The sequence below is a fragment of the Schistocerca piceifrons genome, chromosome 8, assembly GCF_021461385.2.
Source record: "Schistocerca piceifrons isolate TAMUIC-IGC-003096 chromosome 8, iqSchPice1.1, whole genome shotgun sequence".
Lineage (NCBI taxonomy): Eukaryota > Metazoa > Arthropoda > Insecta > Orthoptera > Acrididae > Schistocerca > Schistocerca piceifrons.
Window position 1 is genome coordinate 374,741,183 of NC_060145.1, and position 23,647 is coordinate 374,764,829.

Consider the following 23,647-nt stretch of genomic DNA (forward strand, 5'->3'; position numbering starts at 1 on the left):
CCCCTCGTTATACGCCGTGGCCCACTGGACTCACGTGGTGCACCGACGCTCAAGACGGACAAGTCATCTTGTGTTTCAGTGCGCGACCGACCAACCGATCGATCCAACCGCCAATGACCATTGCCTGAGCAAACTCGAGCAGACTGGCGGCCTAACGCGCAGACTCAGATGCAGGAACTAAGCCCCGACCGGGCGACCCCTCGCTGAGTTCTCTTACTGGCGGAGTAGAAAGACTCTCATTTTGTCGGCCTTAAAGGTTGATCCGAACGACAGACATACTAGCACTCCGAACGACAGACAGACAGACTAACTGCCTAACAAATGCGGACGAGAGACAGACTAGCAAGCTGGGGACGAGAGACTGACCCAGACTGACCCACTGGCGATCTCATAGCGCCCCTTAAATGTACGCGAACACGCAAACTTTCCCCTTTCCCACCAGAGGGAGACACCAAAGCTGCGGTTGACACAGCGGCGCCACCGCCAGAAACGGAGGGTGACTGCTTACACTACGCGCTGCGGCGCGCTCTTCAAAACGGCAACTTTCACCACGGCTCAATCACTCTCTAAGCATCTCCATATCGCTAGCTATATACATGAGACTAGTTCACTCTCAGAGCGATTTTGCTAGTAACACTTCTCGTGTAAACAGCGCCGAGAGTCAGCTGACCGGCAGCGGCTGAGAGTGGGGCAAAATCTCAGACAGTCGTGCCCTGCGAGTTTAGACCTCCCGTGTAGACGGCGGCATCCATCTCTCTTCAGCTGCTCGCCGAAGCTCTCAAACAAGTATACTGGAACCGTAGGCGAAGCTAAGAGTACTCTCTGATTGATGGGCGGACATATTGCGTCCCCGATTTTTGCCTTATTTCACTGTTTATGCGCTGCCACACGTTGGTAATAGATTTTGCCATACTCATGCACACATTAAATATAAGTACCCAAGAAAACGCGTGTTTTGAGCCATAATATGTGGCCATGGCGTGTTTCTGAGCTCAGAAATCACCCATTTTACCGCCTAAACGAACAGAACTACCAGTTAGCCTGTTTCGAAAGTTCTAGGCTTCAACAATGCCACGCAGATAACAACGCATAAAAACATCATAGACATATTACATAGAATTTACAAACGAAAATTAAAAAAATTCTCTCTAAACAGACTCGATCCCACGTTAATGCGCAAAAGTGGAGGAAGGACCACCGCGCTGCTCACTGCGCCACAACATTATTGCAAACCGAGAGAGCTACCGACGATAATCAGGAGCGTCAGAACAGTTGAGGCTACTGTCGCAATGGAAACGCTCTACGAGCGATTGTCAGCGATGTGTCGGCAAAAAAAGTGGACTTAGTACGAAATTGACAAAGTTGCGCATTTAATTAGTTTAATGAGGAAAGACCAGAATCATGGAATGTTCAGTTACTGGACGACAGGAACTGAGAAAAGGAGCAAAGTTTGATGGCTGAAATGGCTACCGTTTTTAACACCTTCACAGAAGAAATTTGCCAGGATATTCACAATTCACAGAATAAAGTAAAGTAGTTTTATAACATAGATTAATTAACATAGAGAAACAAGTGAAGCTGTGTTTGAAAGTACCGGTAAACATTTTGGAACACGTAATATTGCCATTCAAATTCAAGTAATACAGATGTACCTACAATGTTTTATGACGTGGGTATTTGGCTTTTGAACGTCTATGGGTATCAAGATGAAATTGGTGTAATGTTATCATAACTGTTACTCTACCGGACACTAAGGAGAATAAACGTATATGATGCTAGAGGTATTAGTGTCATAAGCAGTCTGTCTTTAATAAAAATACTGTCGATTTATGCATGATAGTAACTAGAGTGGCAATTTTGGGTCCAATTCTCCACCGTTGTGATTCTGATAAAATTTCGATATTGTTGTGAATATAGCTTCACAAGCTCCACAATGATGTTCTTACGTGCTCCCAACACGAACAAGAACGGTTTCATTTTCTTTTCTTTTTTTTACACGAAAAATATTGCAAGTGTATCAGCACCCCAACGCTCCACCATCGCAATCTATTCCTACATGCACAGAACTACAGCAGGAAAATATTGTGATGAGTGGCCGCTCAGTCTCACACTGTCACACTCTACTCGCAAGGAACTATCGGACAGTAACTAGCGGCGAAACTTCGCCCCTAGTGTAAACTAATCTGCGAATGCTATCTGAGAGTACCAAACTGTCTACCAGCAGTTTGCAAGCCACCTTCGGCCGATGCCGACAGCCCATCATTTTTCTATTCTCTTTCCTTCCTACCACGCTGGCTCCAGCACCACTAATTCCTGTTAATTAGTAAAACATGCGAGCAACAGACTACTGTGGAGGTTAAGAGTGACATGCTGGCCCCCTCCCTCTCACATGAATTTGGAATCGATGGATTCGTTAGAGCCTTAACGCAATGCAAGTCCTTTAACTACCCCACACGACTAGCGCCGGAGAAGACAGACATATGATCGGGTCGTCTGCGCGGGAGGGGCACCAGTTCCGTATGGAGCATCATAGTGAACGGATCCATGTGGGCAGGGCCTCTGAGAGGGCATGCGTCACAGTGGCTGGATTTATTTCGCTGTCTTAGCGATGTCTACGACGTTATCTTCCAACAAGTTACTGGTATACGTCGATACAGAGGGTGTTCGACTCTTGCCCAATGCAGCAAGTTCTGAAAACCTGTCACCCTCTGAAAACATTTGGCCATTCGTTGCCGGGAGGCTGACACACATTCCGCTAGACACTATGACTGTGGAATGGAGCAGAGGAGATACAGCACGGAATAACATAACTGTATCTGTCACGCTAGCTGAATTCGACTCGATAACCGGCTGGGTCACAATTGTTGTTACTACCAGAATTGGCAGACCTGTGTACTAATTGTAAACCCTCAAATCACCTACAAATTTAATCACGTATTATTCCCACTACACTTTACAAGCAAAGAAAATAAAATTTCGTTATTGGTTATGCTTTTTGGGCTTTCAGTTGTACTGGCCAGCAGTGTGTAAGGGGCGATCAAAAAGATTGCATTAGAACACCATACAGAATCGCCGTGAGCGTTGATGTAATGATGCCACCGACGCACCAGCTTGAAGATACCCGTTTAGTAAAACACCGTGCCCTGCTGCGTCAAGATGTCCGAACTGCCTCCTGCACATTCTCGTATTACACGAATCGTCGACCCTTCAAGGCCTTTTTTTAAGGGCCGATGCCGTGATAATCTCATGGGGAGAGATCAGGGCCGGCCGGGGTGACCGAGCGGTTGTAGGCGCCTCAGTCTGGAACCGCACGACTGCTACGGTCGCAGGTTCGAATCCTACCTCGGGAATGGATGTGTGTGATGTCCTTGGGTTAGTTAGGTTTAAGTAGTTCTAAGTTCTAGGGGACTGATGACCTCAGTGTTAAGTCCCATAGTGTCATTTTTGGAGAGTTCAGGACTACAGGGCGGGTGCTGGGCTGTCACCCACTTCAATTCTGCCTTACGACGTTTGTGACCAGCACTGAACGTGCCGCACCATTCCACAACGGTAGTTTTCGACAGATATGCTGCACCACCGACGGATGTTTACATGTGTTTGTCCGTCGGCAGCATAGAGAAGGACAACAGCGCGTTGGGCCTGTTTGAAAGCAAGATTCCGTTAGAACACCATAGTCCACGTTTCGCATTTACGGTACACATGACGAAAATACACGAATGCCACACAATTCCTTGCCTACATGTAGGTAGTTATATAGTGTTTCCGTAAGAGCGTGCAAAAATTTAACAGGACATAGAGGATGCTCCACTGGACAATTTGAGGTGGGGAACATGACGTCGGAGAAGCCAACTTAAGGAGATAATACTTGTCCGAAAGACAGACACCATATCCATATCCATATGGCAATACCGGCCATGACCTTCCTCTTCTGTGCGGATGCACACACATTACCCGAACTCTTGCGGGACTTGGTACGAATGTCTTCCACGAGTAATGAGTGTGTTGGGTAGCGACAGGGACACTACGAATGTAGTGTGTGGACATCTAAGATGAGAATGTGGGTATCGCGGGAGGCGTGCGCGATAGTTAGTCCCTGCAGTCGCACTAGCCTCTGTGATCTCGGTGGCTTAGATGGATGCCGGCACGGTAGCTCAGCGTGTTCAGTCAGAGGGTTAGCTGTCCTCTGTAATAAAAAAAAAAAACTGAGTTAATTGATCAACGGTGACTTTGAACTAGCGTCATGGGACGTCTGCCCTGAAGAAATACAAAGAACACTAACGAACAAAATGAGATAAGAAAATGGATAGAGCGTCTGCCATGTAAGCAGTAGATCCCGGGTTCGAGTCCCGGTTGGGGCACACATTTTCACCTGTCCCCGTTGATATATATCAACACCCGTCAGCAGCTGAAGGTATTAATATACACTCCTGGAAATTGAAATAAGAACACCGTGAATTCATTGTACCAGGAAGGGGAAACTTTATTGACACATTCCTGGGGTCAGATACATAACATGATCACACTGACAGAACCACAGGCACATAGACACAGGCAACAGAGCATGCACAATGTCGGCACTAGTACAGTGTATATCCACCTTTCGCAGCAATGCAGGCTGCTATTCTCCCATGGAGACGATCGTAGAGATGCTGGATGTAGTCCTGTGGAACGGCTTGCCATGCCATTTCCACCTGGCGCCTCAGTTGGACCAGCGTTCGTACTGGACGTGCAGACCGCGTTAGACGACGCTTCATCCAGTCCCAAACATGCTCAATGGGGGACAGATCCGGAGATCTTGCTGGCCAGGGTAGTTGACTTACACCTTCTAGAGCACGTTGGGTGGCACGGGATACATGCGGACGTGCATTGTCCTGTTGGAACAGCAAGTTCCCTTGCCGGTCTAGGAATGGTAGAACGATGGGTTCGATGACGGTTTGGGTGTACCGTGCACTATTCAGTGTCCCCTCGATGATCACCAGTGGTGTACGGCCAGTGTAGGAGATCGCTCCCCACACCATGATGCCGGGTGTTGGCCCTGTGTGCCTCGGTCGTATGCAGTCCTGATTGTGGCGCTCACCTGCACGGCGCCAAACACGCATACGACCATCATTGGCACCAAGGCAGAAGCGACTCTCATCGCTGAAGACGACACGTCTCCATTCGTCCCCTCCATTCACGCCTGTCGCGACACCACTGGAGGCGGGCTGCACGATGTTGGGGCGTGAGCGGAAGACGGCCTAACGGTGTGCGGGACCGTAGCCCAGCTTCATGGAGACGGTTGCGAATGGTCCTCGCCGATACCCCAGGAGCAACAGTGTCCCTAATTTGCTGGGAAGTGGCGGTGCGGTCCCCTACGGCACTGCGTATTATCCTACGGTCTTGGCGTGCATCCGTGCGTCGGTGCGGTCCGGTCCCAGGTCGACGGGCACGTGCACCTTCCGCCGACCACTGGCGACAACATCGATGTACTGTGGAGACCTCACGCCCCACGTGTTGAGCAATTCGGCGGTACGTCCACCCGGCCTCCCGCATGCCCACTATACGCCCTCGCTCAAAGTCCGTCAACTGCACATACGGTTCACGTCCACGCTGTCGCGGCATGCTACCAGTGTTAAAGACTGCGATGGAGCTCCGTATGCCACGGCAAACTGGCTGACACTGACGGCGGCGGTGCACAAATGCTGCGCAGCTAGCGCCATTCGACGGCCAACACCGCGGTTCCTGGTGTGTCCGCTGTGCCGTTCGTGTGATCATTGCTTGTACAGCCCTCTCGCAGTGTCCGGAGCAAGTATGGTGGGTCTGACACACCGGTGTCAATGTGTTCTTTTTTCCATTTCCAGGAGTGTATAATTCTAATAAGGAGATAATAGGAATGAGATCACATTATAGTGTACCTTTTTATTTACATTACTTACAGTTAACTGCACATACCATCATTGACACAATGAACGTACCATTAGTATTGTTTCTTAAAAAATGTGCTAAAACTGGCGGCCATCAACCTCAATGCAGGCATGACATCGGCGAACAAGATTCTGACGCACCTTCACAAATGTCGCTGGTGTGTTTGAATCACATCAAAGGCAGCTACAATTCTGGCAACTAATTCCATTGATCTCAGACACAAGTGACTTTAGATGTCCCCATAGGAAATAATCAAGGGGATTCAGATAAGGTGACCGCGCAGACCATGGAATGGGATCTCTCCTTCCACTCCAGCTGTCAGGAAACACTCTACCAGCACTGTTCCATCGTATTTTACTGTAAGTCTCTGAATAACACTGAGTAATGAATGGGTTTGTGGTTGATTCATAGTTCATTCTGTCATGGGGCAATGTAAATACGATAAAACACAGCCACCTTATGGAAAAATAAATTAAACAAAACCTGCATCATGACTTCCTAGAAATCAGGCTCGTCGTCTTTCTTTCGTTGCAAGAAATAAAGAGAGTACATGTAAATAAACAGCACAGTACGTGTAAACTTGTACGAATGTTAGTTGTAAATAAGCTGTAAAACAATAATGCTAGGCAATGCGTTAGACAAGTTTACTTCCATACCTAATTAAGCTGGCTTCTCCGACCCCAGGTTCCCTACCTCAAATTGTTCAGTGTAGCATTCTTTATGTCCTGTTACACATTTGCACGCTCCTACAGAAACACCCTGTATACCCGCATCGGAGTAGTGTTACGCTGGATATACGTTGCATCAACGCTCTCAATCGAAAACTTTTTTGTGAGCCCCATGTATATTACGTTACACAGCGTCTCGCAGTTTCTGTTAATTTGAAAGAAAAGTGGGTCAAAAATCGAGCGAGTGTAAGCTACGAGAGATTTACGTCGATACTAGAAATGACAGAACCAATCGAAAAGCAGGCGTTTCCTGTCGTCATAATCACGGATGTTAAGTACAGTGCAAACGTTTCAACGGGCTACGTTACCGATCAGTCCGTTACTACATCTTTTATTTCGTGTTCATATTACCTCGATTATCGCCTTCCTATCTAAATTAGATCTCTTGCTACGCTACCGATTAAACTGACGCTACAATCAGGATTCCTAAGCGGAAGGGTGCAGGGCTTCACTATCACACTCTCCTAAACATCCCTAGCTCCACTGTTTCCGATGTGATAATGAAGTGGAAACGTGAAGGGACGCGTACAGCATAAAAGCGTACTGGTCGACCTCGTCTGTTGACAGACCGCCGGCAGTTGAAGAGGGTCGTAATGTATAATAGGCAGACATCTATCCAGACCATCACACAGGAATTACAAACTGCATCGAGATTCACTGCAAGTACAATGACAGTTAGGCGGGAGGTGAGAAAACTTGGATTTCATGGTCGAGCGGCTGTTCATAAGCCACACATCACGCCGGTAAATGCTAAACGACGCCTCGCTTGGTGTAAGGAGCGTAAACATTAGATGATTCAACAGTGAAAAAACGTTGTGTGGAGTAACGATACACAATGTGGCGATCCGATGGCAGGATGTAGGTATAGCGAATGCCCGTTGAAAGTCATCTGCCAGTGTGTGTAGTGGCAACAGTAAAATTCGGAGGCGGTGGTGTAATGGTATGGTTATGTTTTTCATGGAGGGGGTTTGCACCCCTTGTTGTTTTGCGTGGCACTATCACAGCGCAGGCCTACCTTCTTGCTTCCCAGTGTTGAAGAGCAAATGGGGGATGGTGATTGCGTCTTTCAAAATGATCGAGCACCTGTTCATAAAGCACGGCCTGTGGCGGAGTGGTTACACGACAATAACATCCCTGCACAGAGTCCTGACCTGGACAAGGAAAGTTGCCTCGTTCTTCTACCATTATAATAGTTACACAGACAACCTAGGCTCTCTTGATTATTGGCCAAATATATTTTTTTTATTTTACGTGTATAATTTCGCATGTGTCGTAATTCCGCTCTTACACATTCACTTTCAGTTCTCCTGAAATATTGTTCTCATTCTGGATACATTAAAGTCTCGCAGAGTTCCGTTTTGGAAGTTTTGACTGTTGAATTTATTTGTCGTAATAGAGTTCACATCCGTTTATTTGTCGTTTTCATTTCTGTGGAAGATCTAAGCGGCATCTCCCTGCTCTCACTATTCATCACATACACTTGCGACGTTAATATATTCTTACCATATGACTCACATTTTATAACCAATGTATAGTACGACAATTGCCAAGAGTACGGAAGGTGAACAAATCCGTCAATGATAGGGTGGTAAGTTCATAAATTTGCGAAGAAAGTGACATGAGGGAGATATGAACACGAATCTCTCGTTCTGCAGTCCCACACTGTAACCACACAACCACGAAGGCGCGACTGTTGCGATTCCCTCGACGTTGCACATCTTCATTTTTCACCGTTCACTTCTACCATTTTGCTTCTTTTTTCACAGTTCAGTATAAATTCTTTCTGTTTTCATGCTTGGTGTGTGTTCAGTTTTTGACGCGCTAACCAATCATCCATTTCTCCCCTAAATCTGAAGGGATGGGGTGGGGGGGGGGGGGAGGGGGGTTGGTACGATGTGGAGTATCCTTTGTGAGTATGAGCGTGTGATGGATTATGGAAGCTTCATATTCAGGCACGTGAATAAATCTAACTTGATAAACTGGTGCTGTCTCTTATAGAACCACAGTATACATTCCTGATATGCATATACCAATTCTACTCGAAAGCGACATAGTTATAAAACTGGTGGACAGCCCTGGGATTATTTTGCTATAACGTAAAGATGCGATATTACATTGACTATTTCTTTGAGGATTGTCCCACAGTTTTGTGATCCTAACACTATGAAGTAAATTTGCATACACAAAATTGGAATATTCACCCCAGATTTATGTAAGGCGGAACGATTTTCGATCTCGGCTGGTTCGTATGATGCGTCAAACTGTCTGGAAAGGAAGCTATCTAGCTTCGAAACTGAGAGCATATAAAACATACAATACTGCTCCAGGGAAAACACCTTTCTTTTTTATTGTTTGACTGTACTATTGCTGATATGAAAGGCCATAGACGCGAAACAGACGTTTGCAGGGATTTAAGCTTGATCGAGCACGTCAATGCAGTAAAGGCAGGTGCAGGGCTGATATTCAGCAAAGGTATCTTCCAGAAATTAATTTTATTGAGGAAGTTGGTGGGAAGCGTTCGACTGATTCTTGTGCAAGGCATATCAGGTAGAGTTGCAGACTACCAAAAGTATGGTTCGGTAGTTACGCTACAGAATATAAATGACGTAGTAAATGGCAGGATTATTGGTAGTGTTGGTAGGAAAAGAAATATAAATGAATGTCTGAGAGAGAAACTGGGAGCCGATGACATCTCTTTGTTTTTTGTTTGTTTGTATTTCACATAATTGGAACCGCACGTCGTTCAGTGTTAGTCCATTGTGTATTTTATATCATTAAAAATATAAAGTGCTTTCTGTAAGAAATAAAATAAGTTTATCGCGGAACTTCTGCGCTCTTATGTAACCAAAGCAATTACTTTTGATGCAAGTACATTTTCCATGGATAACATAAAATATCTATATAATTATTGTTGTTATTTTGCACTCATCGGAACGTTCTTCACCATGATCAAATGGAAGAGTTTTGTATTATTACTGATGAGTGCGAAAGCTGTTTATGAATAACAGACGTATGTTGTTTTTTTTTAAGCTCCACGAGGTATTGAAGCTATGTCTGATATGTACGTGGTTTGCGACTTTTTTTATTGTACCTTTTTTTCCTTGAGGATATTGCATTTTGTAGCACTACATGATAAATGTGCAATTCTTTTTCTTTATGTTTGTTGCAACATCCCTTTGCTTAACATCACAAATCAACGTTTTTTTAATAAAACGTGAATTAAACATGGACCGTTTGACAGTTTCATTGTTGCTATAAATACTTTTTATTTCGAAGTAACAGTCAGGAAGTTAAGGACACAGAACGAAAGTGTTGTGCAGCTTATGTGGCTCTTTAAACATCCTCACTCAGTTTCTAGGTAGTTCACCAGTTTCTAGGGGAATCTACTAAGACACTGATTGCATATGCAGACAAAGCGATCAAAATGAAGTAACGCCCGATAGGTATGCAACACACCTACGCACATGTAACGCAGTTAAGGTCTTACCTGACCAAGGCAACTGGGAAAACTATTGCAGTCTAGCTTACTTATGATAAAACACAAACGAATTACAGACATTAACTGCAAGCAGGCATTGATCGAAATCGATGGGGAAAGCTGAAAATTTCTTTCAGACATGTCCGAAAGAACAGACATTACATGCCCATATCGTTGACGTCAATATGTAGAAGGATTTCAGAACGTATATTGTGTTCGAACATTATGAATTACCTCGAAGGAAACGGTCTATTGACACACAGTCAACATGGGTTTAGAAAAAATCGTTCCTGTGAAACACGACTAGCTCTTTATTCACATGAAGTGCTGAGTGCTATTGACAAGGGATTTCAGATCGATTCCGTATTCTTGGATTTCCGGAAGGCCTTTGACACTGTACCACACAAGCGGCTCGTAGTGAAATTGCGTGCTTATGGAATATCGTCTCAGTTATGTGATTGGATTAGCGATTTCCTGTCAGAGAGGTCACAGTTCGTAGTAACTGACGGAAAGTCATCGAGTAAAACAGAAGTGATTTCAGGCGTTCCCCAAGGTAGTGTTAAAGGCCCTTTCCTGTTCCTTATCTATATAAACGATTAGAGAGACAATCTGAGCAGCCGTCTTCAGTTGTTTGCAGACAACGCTGTCGTTTATCGGCTAATAAACTCATCAGAAGATCAAAACAAACTGCAGAACGATTTGGAAAAAATATATGATTGGTGCAAAAAGTGGCAATTGACCCTAAATAACGAAAAGTATGAGGTCATCCACATGAGTGCTAAAAGGAACTCGTTAAACTTCGGTTACACTATAGTCAGTCTAATCTAAAAGCCGTAAATTCAACTAAATACCTAAGTATTACAATTAGGAACAACTTAAGTCGGAAATAATACACAGAAAATGTTGTGGGGAAGGCTAATCAAAGGCTGCGTTTTATTGGCAGGACACTTAGGAAATGTAACAGACCTACTAAGGAGACTGCCTACACTATGCTTGTCCGTCCTCTTTTAGAATACTGCTGCGCGGTGTGGGATCCATACCAGATAGGACTGACGGAGTACATCGAAAAAGATCAAAGAAAGGCAGCACGTTTTGTATCACAGAAATGATACAGGATTTGGGCTGGAAATTATTAAAAGAAAGGCGTTTTTCGTTGCGACGGAATCTTCTCACGAAATTCCAATCACCAACTTTCTCCTCCGAATGCGAAAATATTTTGTTGACACCGACCTACATAAGGAGGGACTATCACCACGATAAAATAAGGAAAATCAGAGCTCGTACGGAAAGATATAGGTGTTATTTCTTTCCGCGCGCTGTACAAGATTGGAATGATAGAGAATTGTGAAGGTGGCTCGATGAACCCTCTGCCAGGCACTTAAATGTGATTTGCAGAGTACCGATGTAGATGTAGATGCACACATATATATTTAAGGTGAGACGGCCACAGACCTCTTCAGTGCAGATGCACACCAGTCTCTAACTCTTATTGGAATCGGCTAAATGCTGTGGGTAATGAGGATAATGGGCAATGGGCACTATGTTAGTGGTGTGTGGATAAGTAGAGAATTTGGGTCTGACAGGAGACGTGCTAGCGTAATTCGTGCGTTTGGAATGGCCACTGTGCCCAGATGGCTCAGAGGTCAGAACATCCACCTAGTTAACAGGACATCTGGGTTCGAATCCCAGTCCACCACAAATGTTCAACTTTCCCCACTGATTTCCACTTGCAGCCAATGTCTAAAAAAATTCCTTTGTGTTTTCATTCATAATGGCTGCTGGATCAAAATAGTGTCTGTTCTTTCAGGCTGTCCAAAAGAACAGATATGTACATTACGTATGATAGTCTACTGTAGCCTAAGGTAGTTTTGCAAGTCTAGATAGGAGGATGCAGAAAAGATCATAAAAAACGTGATATATTATCTCGCATTCGTTCTGACATGGAGTATCGCAGAGGTAGTTAGCCAGCTCCATTAGCCAGCTCCACTGGCTGAATATGTAGGAGATGGGCTATGTATCACTGAAAGGATTATTGTCAAAGATTTGAGACACATTTGGAGGGCAGGCATTGGCAGTAAGATCAGATAAATTTCAGCTGATGAAGGAGGTATACTCTCAATCTCGGTCCTTTAGCAGGTATTGATGTCGCTAATGGGAGGGGAAGGGCAAGGTAGGATTATTCTCCACAATGCGTCCACGGCCATGCAGTGGCTTGGGAAATATTAACTTGATTTAGATGTGAATGTACCAGGGGTGGGGAGGGGTGGGGTGATCTCATTTAGTACACTCTGAAACTGCAGAGTGAGATTTTCACTCTGCAGTGGAGTGTGCGCTGATATGAAACTTCCTGGCAGATTAAAACTGTGTGCCGGACCGAGACTCGAACTCGGGACCTTTGCCTTTTGCGGCCAAGTGCTCTACCACTGAGCTACCCAAGCACCACTCACGCCCCCTCCACACAGCTTTACTTCTGCTAGTACCTCGTCTCCTACTTCCCAAACTTTACAGGAGCTTTTTTACACTCTGAAATTGTCTCTCACAACTGTCAACGAGCAGCTACGCATGACCATATGTCAGTCTCAAACGTAAGCAGAAATAAGTGACGAGACGGCGGTGAACGAGACAGCTGTCAGAACGGCTCAAAGCTGCCACAGCAGTTGCGGTGACGTCAGCCATAAGACTTGCTCACAAGAAACAGCGGCAGTAGCCAAATACGGAAGAAAAAACCTGCACCGTGACGTACGGCTGTGACGTGAGAGCGGAGCATTTGTAGCACAGCACCGTCTGCGGAGCGGCCAGTGGCAGAGTGGAGTGCGCCATGAAGAGCTCGGGCACGGCTTGCAACTTTCTGCTGCTGACGATGGTCGCAGTCTCCAGCGGCCGCAACGCCGCGGAGTACTTCCAGCAGGCGAGATTCCAGTACCCTCCGTCGAGGCCCGACGACGCCTTCGTCATCTTCACAGCCACTGCTCCGCCCCTCATTTGCGAGCCGGAGATGGAGGCCAACTGGATCGGAGGAGACAGCTTAAAAACCGATCTCATTCTCGAGACGCCAAGTGCCAGATCGTACTACACGTGCTCTTTCGAAGGAAACGCAACAACGGACACTAATCTGAAACTGATCCAAAAAAGTCTGCCAGATGTTTTCACTTCCACAGGTCAACGGAGAGTAAAGTTTAGCTTCAGCGGAATGTACTGCATTACCGATTCGAAGCTACCGGGTGAATATTTCGACTTTAGAATACAGCGCCCTAACGAGGAATATCCAGTGAAATGTATCCGTGGTGTTGCAGGGGCCTTATATCTCAGGTTTCCGGGATACCCAACCATAATTTGCAAAACTTTTGGGCGTGTTGATCCTTCTTATCGTTTTAATCTACCGGGTATAGTTGGTGATCGGATGGCATGCGCATTCCAGGTGTACATAGACTTACCGACATCGAACAAGAACACAGAAAAACTGCTTTACGAGTCTCTAGTTAGCACACTCCCCTTCCGTCTGGATGGCCGACTGCCAGACTTCGTATGCTCTCTCCAAACAGGCCCATACGGAAGCGCCCACTTACAGGTGCGATTCCCGGGAGCTGCTACTTATGCTTGCAATTTCCCCGACACTTAATAAGCACCATTTCTGACGGACTGGTAAGTGTTGCTCTCTTTGCTTCTGATTCCATTTCATTATTTCACAGTTGTTATTTGAAGTTTTGGGAATATTTCTCATACTTGTATTTCTTAAACAAATATTTATTGAGGCTATTAATTTACATGACGTGTCTACAAAAAAATAGACATATAGTTGGCTACATAGTAGGAGAACGATACTATGTTACGAAATTAATGAAGTCCTTTGTCTTAATTTAATACTAATAATCACCGTAAATGTAACAAAAAAATCTACAAAATGTAAAAAATAAGGAAAATTAAGTAAATACAAAGACAAAAATAAATATGGAAAAAATATAAAAATAAAAATAACATAAAACCCTATACTTATGCCCAAATGTAACGTATACATTATCTCTGAGTGGTTCTAAAATTAATTTTAAAATTTAATTCAGTTGCCTTGCAGTTTTGAGGTGATAAGTAAAATCCAAGTTGCATTACACTATTTATTTCTTTTTGGAATTTCTCTTTTTCTGAATGAAGCATGATGGTCTTGTGAGGTTCGGTAAAACTGGAGGACTGAATTCTATGGGGCCGGCTAACTGTTTAGTTTTATGGTGTGCAATGTGAATGACACTATAAAGCATATACAATTTACTGTGTTCCAAGTGACTCTGTCTATATTGGCAATAAATAAAAAGATCACTTCGAATTGCAATAGCAATGCAAGAAATATGATAATGGAAAGAACTGTAAATATATATGTTCAGTGTATTAAGAAACAATAATTCTATTCAACACAGATGGGCTGGCACAGGAATACCAAGTGAACACTATTTGTATAGGTAACAGCTTGATGCTAAGGCATTATGAACGATGGGGAACCAGGTGAATTCGTCGTAGTGAAGCAGTAAGCTAGCCTTCATGAAGATATCATTTCTACATTCTCTTAAGACCTTTAGGTAAACACTAGAAAGCTGAATGAGGATCACTGTTCTAAATTTCAACCGTATTCCCCAAAAATAAGTGTCGGACGTTTGACACTGCAAGAGAACAACCTTTAGGCAATTTTTTTTAACAAAGTTGAATTGCTATGACATGGTACATATCCAGTCTATGCTTTGACCGTTATTGGAAGGATCCAAGTAACATAAAATCAGAATATTAAAAGTCAATGTTTTAAATACACTTTTGAGCAATTGTAATAGACATCTAAGTCGAAGCGTTGTGAATTTCTCGAGCAAATTAGACGTGTTTTAGGTGTATATTGAAATATACCTGATAAACTGAGTGGGACCACAGCCACTGTGATTTTCTTGAGGGTAGTCATTTTCCCGCATAGGCTGTTTCACTTGGAAATAATCGCTTTATTTCATGATTTAGCTATGAGTTAATTTCGCCCCCTTGGATATACTCTAGCTACCTCTGTTACTTGCATCAGAGCACTAAATTTTAAGCATATATCGTTATACACACATGAAAAAAAGTTTTGCATCCCCTCAGTTTTGAGAGTTCCGAAACCTGTACAGAAAACTGGAGTAGAGATCAACATAAAGGTCATTTCCGCCATTTTTATTGCTCATGAAAACCACACGTTGCATGTTGTGCCACCATACAGCAAGACCTTCAGAGGTGGTGGTCCAGATTGCTGTACACACCGGTACCTCTAATAGCCAGTAGCAAGCTCTCTTGCATTGATGCATGAATGTATTCCCCTGCTTTCCTCAAAATTTCAAACACCCTGCATCCTTTTACATTGTCGATTTGCTTTTTCCAGGTCGATAAATCCTATGAGGACGTCAGCTTTTCTTTATTGTTGCTTCCATTATCAACCACAACGTTATAACGGACTCTCTGGTGTCTTCAGCTTTCCTGAGGCTAAGCTGATCGTCATCTAACACTTCCACAGTTTTCTTTTCCGTTCTTCTATGTATTATTCTTATCAGCAGCTTGAATACATGAACTTGTAACACTACCGCCCTGCTCGGACGTAGGTTAGCTATATAAAGCCTGTACTGTAATAAGTTCACGGGCTTCACCTTATAAACAAGGATTTTAGTACGTAAGTTGACCGCGTGTATCTAATGGAAGCAATATCGGACTTATACTCAGTCAATAACTACAGTGGTGCATCAAGCAAATATAAAGTATAACTGCTCATTCGCATGGATAAGAAGTACACACAGTAGGTGCTACCTATAATTAACAATTCGGTCGCCAGCCTACTTAGGCAATTAGTGAGTTTTTCCTTGTACAAGTGGGTGCATGTACAAGCATAGTAACACGTAGTAATGATGCGTTATATGGAAAAGTTTGGAACTCGAAAAATCCACTGAACTAAAGTTTTCTCTTTTTGTACTAATTTGGACGAGCTACTTTTACACAACACCACACAGTAATGATTACTACGAACTACATTTTGTATGTTGAGCAGACTGAAATCGGGCATAGATTGCCCGAGCGTCGACAATCTTAAAAGTACACACACAATATCACTATGAATAATGGAAAAACTCTAATACATTTAGGATTAATATAGAATTTAGCTTTGCTGGTCAAATTTGATCAGTACACATCAAGGTGTGAACGAATGAACAAGAGCAAACGGGGGGGGGGGGGGGCCCTGAAACTGTTATAGTCGTTATACTGAAACTATCTAGTACTGAAGGCAAATTAACACACAAAATTTATCAATCTCTGGATAACTACTCTTTTGTCTCACTTCTGAATAATTTAACTGTCATTATTTCTGTCTCAAATTAATTAAATAACATCGCTAACTCAATCCAACAAAAACTCTTTTGTTCTTTACCAATATTTGCAACAGCACACAGAACTATAGATTCCTTTATGGCATAGATTAATCTGCTGATAATTTTCATTAACACAAACATTAAACTTTCAGTTTAGGATACTCGGATTGCACAATACGAGGTAAGGATCCTGTCTGGGTCAGTGATCAGGATAAGTCATGGCTAATGCAATTCTGGTAAAAGTCACGTTATTATTGAACCACTAGAAACAGTTTCGACACTGGTCCACACAGATACACTTCTAAAGATGAAATAAATGTTTGACCTGTGCAAGTCGGTGCGGCGGGTGGCGGGCAGCGAGATAGCGGGCAGCACGGCACACATGCAAGCACGGCTAAGGCTCACACAACATCGGCACTTTCCATCTTCTTAGCGTCGTAATCTTTCCAATTTTGTGCCTCAGAATATAGCCATGCCAAGTAGTCGTCGGAATCGGTTCATCCGAGGCTCAATGGAATCCACTTTTCCTGGGTAGCCTCCTCGGTACAGTACGTGTACTTTCGACTGTTGCTCGCCTCCGACTGTGTTACTGAGCCCGTTGTGTCGAACCGCGCCAGTGTGCGTTTTCCCGCCTCGCCTGCCTCCACCTTTTCCCGCTCCCCTACAGGTAGGGTATTCACCACAGGTTTTCTACTACACATATCCTAATGCATTACCTACGTATGGACCAAGTGTATAAATTACAATTTTCACATCTTACAATAGTTTTAACATTAAATACACGTCCCTTTGATTACCACATTATTTGAAATCTAACATAAATAATAATATTCGTTTCAAAAGTTGCTCACAGTTTCTTTAACATGACACGAAAAGAATCGAAAAAGAAATTCAACACATTGCTATTATTAATTTATCTAAATTCATAAAGAAAAAAATTATTATACGTATAATTGTCGTTACACATGCCCCTGTTTCCAGAAAATTTTCTTAAGTCCAAATTTTATGGGAACACTAAATCTTACAATTATACAGTGGTTCCGAATCTTTACTTAATTATTCAAAAAGATTTACACTACATATTTCCTTTTGCTCACTGTATATAGGTTTACACTTTTTTAACACTTCAAGAATAACTACTTGTCATTTACTCAAGTGCCTTTTGCACAGTCCAACTTCCCCTCATAACCTCACTAAAATAGCAATTTACTCATTTTTTCTAAAATTTCTCAAAGAAATAATTTAAAATTCTGAAATACAAACATTTAACTACAAAAACAATTGCATATTTTGCATACACTATAAGATAATTTGTCGCTGCTTGCTTTGAATAGCAGTCTATTTTCTTACTTACTAAACGAAACACACACACATATATTCAGAAAATTAATTACACATATTTGCTGCCTATTATGTGGATTTGTGCAGTCCTTTTCACTTCATATTGTGACATCTCCTGGATCATATTTACAATTTTCCATCGATTATTTATCTGCCCTCATTGGTATTTGGCAGTCCTTCATATTATGGTTCATACACTGCCCATTTTCATTTTTGACAGTCCCATCTTTTATCTGGCTGATAGCATTTATCCTTTCTTTCAGTCCTTTTCTCCATACATTTTTACAGTTACAGTACAATTGGTAATCTGAAACTCACATAACTACATTAGCACACTTTCAAGGGTATACAGACATTTACAAAGATTAGATACATTTAGAATAACTTGGGTTCAGCATAAGATACAGCACATTTACTCGTTCCTAGGTACATACAGTTTCAGGTCCACAACATTTCTTACACCTAAAGGTCTTTTGGATTTTGGGAAGATCAGGTAGTAAGCATTGTCGTGTGGAATATTCTGTATTATATATGGTCCATTATAAATATATTTAAATTTTGAAATTTCATGGTTTAGTTCACTAGACTTTTTGTGGGTTTTTAAAAGAACATAATCTCCAATTTTAAATTTTGGAACTTTTAAAATTTTATTGTGTCTTTTAGATCTAGATTCAGCTTTTTGCTTTGCCCTTTTTATCGCCAATTCTTTCTTTTGATCCAATCCCAAACTTGTACAAGGTGGAAACTCTAGTTTTTCTTCAATTAAACTTTTACTACTTCTGCCTAACAAAATTTCTTCCGGTGGAAATCCTGTAGCTTCATGATGTAAGGTGTTCATGACATTCTCAAAATCCGATATAAATCTGCCCCAGGCTCTAATTCAACAAACAATAATTCACTTTCAGATAAAACTGAGTTACAGTAAAGTCATGCATAATATTAATAATATATAAAATTACAACATCTTGCCCCCTAATCTCTTTATTAACAAGGCAGTCTTTTCTGGTTCATAAAACAGTCACTTAAGTCTGGTGGCTTCTTAGGCTTCTGGAGTTCAAAGTCTTTGCTTACTTGAACTCTTCGCAAAATAAACACAGAGTCGTCAGATGGCTCTTTCTTTCTTTGTTCAGTTTCAACGTCTGGATTTTGTTTTGATACGTCGTCATCGTTAGGTACAATATCGTACTTAACTGCATCCCCTTTATTTCCACTGATTTTCTCATACCCTCTTTCAGTAAAAGTATATTCATTTTCCTTTACACCTGAAAATTCATCTTCACTAGAGTCATCACTACACTCTTCCTCAACATCAGATTCACTTAAACACGCTACTTTTGCACAATAGGGAGCGTTAGTACATTCCTTTTCGTCTGTATTTGCGTATCTTTCATCATCTGAACTATCATCGGAATCCGACCATTCCGGATCGCTTTCAGGTTCTAACATAAAAGCTTTTCTGAGACAGGCACTAAGTTCTTCCTCTGTATTGTCGTCAGGCTTAGATTTTAATTCAATCTCCTCTTTTGGCAAAACGGCCCCATCCTCTGCTTTATTCACATCCACTGTGACTTCATATTCGGTGTAATCCTCGTGGACTTTAATTACTTTCAGGTAATCATCTGCCCCTTCTCCACGGTGCCTCTCGGTAGCAGCTTGTACTATTGGCGGACTGTTAGCAGAAGTTATTTCTTCGTCAATGCTGAGGATTTCATCCTCCAAATCCTTCCTATCATTAACCTTCCTCCTATCGGCAGCACGCGTACTTTGCGCGGCGCTATTTATTCTCCCCTCTTCAAATTTGGGCCACGTCACTTTATGGACGTCCCTACTATCTCCCTTTCCACCAAATAATTTCTTCGCCTCATACTCCCTTTTAAAATCCTCCCACTCACATTGCTTTAGGCCCTTGTACAGATCGTCGATCTGCACACGCCAATCAGTTACTTCTGCTAATTCATCCTCGCCTTTTATCTCATTGCAAACACTGCTAACCGCACCTCTCTGTGTATTCACAGTTTCATTTATTGTTTCCTTTGCCACGGAATTATCACTCGTAAAATTTTCATTAGCTCTGACTGCTACGTTCGTACCTACTGCTGCCGTATTGCTAGCGGCTTCTTTCCGAACAGATGTTCTGCTAGGATGGGCCGTTGCCCTCTGATGCTCCACTCGCCTGTTAACATATAGCGCTCTGTGCGGCAGCGATGATTCATTCTGGCTCGCACCTGACGCTTGTTTCGCCACAACACGTCGCGGCGTTCCATGCTCGTCCCTAGCCTGTCTCATTACATTACGGTCGGTCCGGTATCTTTTCTTGAATCGGGGCCGGTATGTATTGTCCGCTTCCGTTTGGCCCGCAACGTTCGCGGAAATTAGTTTCCCGCGTCGTTATTATTTTGCGCGGTATACCCTCTACCGCGACCTGGATTATTTCCTCTACCTCTTCCTCTGCCTCTTCCTCTCTGTATTACATTGACGCGAAATCCATCGCCGTCATTTCGTTCGTCATTGTGTCGGTTATTATGGTTACCAAAACTTTGATAATTGGCACGACTTTCGCGCCAATGATCTTCGTCTTCGACCCTTTCTAGAAATGCTTGGAAGCTACGATGATTGCTTCCTACGTACCTCTTGGAATCCTCTGGAAGCTTTTTATATAGCTCCCAGATAATTTCTGAATCTGATCTTCGACCTCTTAGGTGTGTCAATTTCCGGTACCAATACTCACAGAAATCTTTCAAAGAATTTCTGCCCCGGTTATCATGCTGTTTGGCCATGATAAACTCCCGCCATAAATGGTCCTGCTTTTGTTCAGACCAATATTCTTCCGTAAATCTCTGTCTAAATTCCTCGAACGTCATTTGTTCGGTATTTAAATTTATCCCCCAGCGCTTAGCATCACCCGCTAAGGCGCTAATTACAACGTTTATCTTTTCCTGATCAGACAAGTGCTCAGGAAACACTCTCTCGCAATTTTTGATAAAATCTAACGGATGCCACCCGTTATGTTTCTTGGCTGGATCGAAGCGTTCCTCGCCTTCTAACAGCTTCGTAATTGGTGTGCCATTACAGACAACACCAGGCCTATCTTTAATTTTGCCCTCCAGATCGAAAATTCTGCCTTGAATTTTCGTAGTATTTTGTTCACAATTTTGAACACATCCGGTTACTTTTTTACTTAAATCCCTTTCAGTGTCTGAAACTACCTTTTTCAATTGCGATATCCCGTGTTGACATTCGTTTACGATCTCAGTTTTGATACCGAAAACTTTTTCGTCTACCTTAGTTTCAACCAGAGGTTCTACTTTCTCTTGGATATTGAGAATTTCAACATCAAATCTACTATTAATGTTTCCAATTTCCTCCTGCATAGTATCCATATTTTTGTTAATGGTATCAATTTCAAATTTCAGAGTATTTACCACAGAACTTAAATTACCCACTTTTTGTTCTACCTGTTCTATTTGTTTACTAATTTTAATTCCCTGTCCATCGACCTGTGCTTTAATTTGATCCACCTGTGTTTTGAGTTGCTCGTCAACGTGTGTTTTGAGCTGATTAACCTGATTGCCGACTTGTTTTTGAAGTTGCTCATTCTGTGTTTTAAGCTGCTCATTTTGCGTTTTGAGCTGGTGTCCCTGTGTTTTGAGCTGCTGATCAATGTGTGTTTTGATCTGCTCACTCTGTCCTGAAATTTGTTTGGTTAATTGTTCAAATAGATCGTTTATGCTTAAAATTTTCACACTGTTTTGTTCTACGGAATCGGTGTGTTCCGATCCTACTTCAAAAGTTCCTTTCGGTTCTTTCTTTATCTGTGGAGAATCAAACATGTCAGTGGATTCATTCACATACCCACTATCATCTACAAAGTCACCCTCTGCTTCCTGTTTTGTCCCTTGCTGTGTTCGAGGTGATCTCAACCTTTCCATCTGTTCATTGACGTGTTCGTGGTATTGTATGTACGCCAACTGTCTTTCGCTAACGCCATCTGTTATCTGGCCGTGTAAACTCCGGCTACTGCCAGCCGCATTCTCCATTTCGCTTGGCGCACCTACCCCGTCTACGTTTCTGTCCATACTGAATGCCAACTATACCACACTATTATACTTGGCTCACACTGCAGTTTCTTTTACTAAACTTTATTGCTATTCGTGCCACTGAACATCCACTGTTCAATCTATTCGTTATTTGTAACCGACAACAACTGGATGTCCTGTCACCGGGAAGCCACTTGTAACACTACCGCCCTGCTCGGACGTAGGTTAGCTATATAAAGCCTGTACTGTAATAAGTTCACGGGCTTCACCTTATAAACAAGGATTTTAGTACGTAAGTTGACCGCGTGTATCTAATGGAAGCAATATCGGACTTATACTCAGTCAATAACTACAGTGGTGCATCAAGCAAATATAAAGTATAACTGCTCATTCGCATGGATAAGAAGTACACACAGTAGGTGCTACCTATAATTAACAATTCGGTCGCCAGCCTACTTAGGCAATTAGTGAGTTTTTCCTTGTACAAGTGGGTGCATGTACAAGCATAGTAACACGTAGTAATGATGCGTTATATGGAAAAGTTTGGAACTCGAAAAATCCACTGAACTAAAGTTTTCTCTTTTTGTACTAATTTGGACGAGCTACTTTTACACAACACCACACAGTAATGATTACTACGAACTACATTTTGTATGTTGAGCAGACTGAAATCGGGCATAGATTGCCCGAGCGTCGACAATCTTAAAAGTACACACACAATATCACTATGAATAATGGAAAAACTCTAATACATTTAGGATTAATATAGAATTTAGCTTTGCTGGTCAAATTTGATCAGTACACATCAAGGTGTGAACGAATGAACAAGAGCAAACGGGGGGGGGGGGGGGGGGGGGGCCCTGAAACTGTTATAGTCGTTATACTGAAACTATCTAGTACTGAAGGCAAATTAACACACAAAATTTATCAATCTCTGGATAACTACTCTTTTGTCTCACTTCTGAATAATTTAACTGTCATTATTTCTGTCTCAAATTAATTAAATAACATCGCTAACTCAATCCAACAAAAACTCTTTTGTTCTTTACCAATATTTGCAACAGCACACAGAACTATAGATTCCTTTATGGCATAGATTAATCTGCTGATAATTTTCATTAACACAAACATTAAACTTTCAGTTTAGGATACTCGGATTGCACAATACGAGGTAAGGATCCTGTCTGGGTCAGTGATCAGGATAAGTCATGGCTAATGCAATTCTGGTAAAAGTCACGTTATTATTGAACCACTAGAAACAGTTTCGACACTGGTCCACACAGATACACTTCTAAAGATGAAATAAATGTTTGACCTGTGCAAGTCGGTGCGGCGGGTGGCGGGCAGCGAGATAGCGGGCAGCACGGCACACATGCAAGCACGGCTAAGGCTCACACAACATCGGCACTTTCCATCTTCTTAGCGTCGTAATCTTTCCAATTTTGTGCCTCAGAATATAGCCATGCCAAGTAGTCGTCGGAATCGGTTCATCCGAGGCTCAATGGAATCCACTTTTTCTGGGTAGCCTCCTCGGTACAGTACGTGTACTTTCGACTGTTGCTCGCCTCCGACTGTGTTACTGAGCCCGTTGTGTCGAACCGCGCCAGTGTGCGTTTTCCCGCCTCGCCTGCCTCCACCTTTTCCCGCTCCCCTACAGGTAGGGTATTCACCACAGGTTTTCTACTACACATATCCTAATGCATTACCTACGTATGGACCAAGTGTATAAATTACAATTTTCACATCTTACAATAGTTTTAACATTAAATACACGTCCCTTTGATTACCACATTATTTGAAATC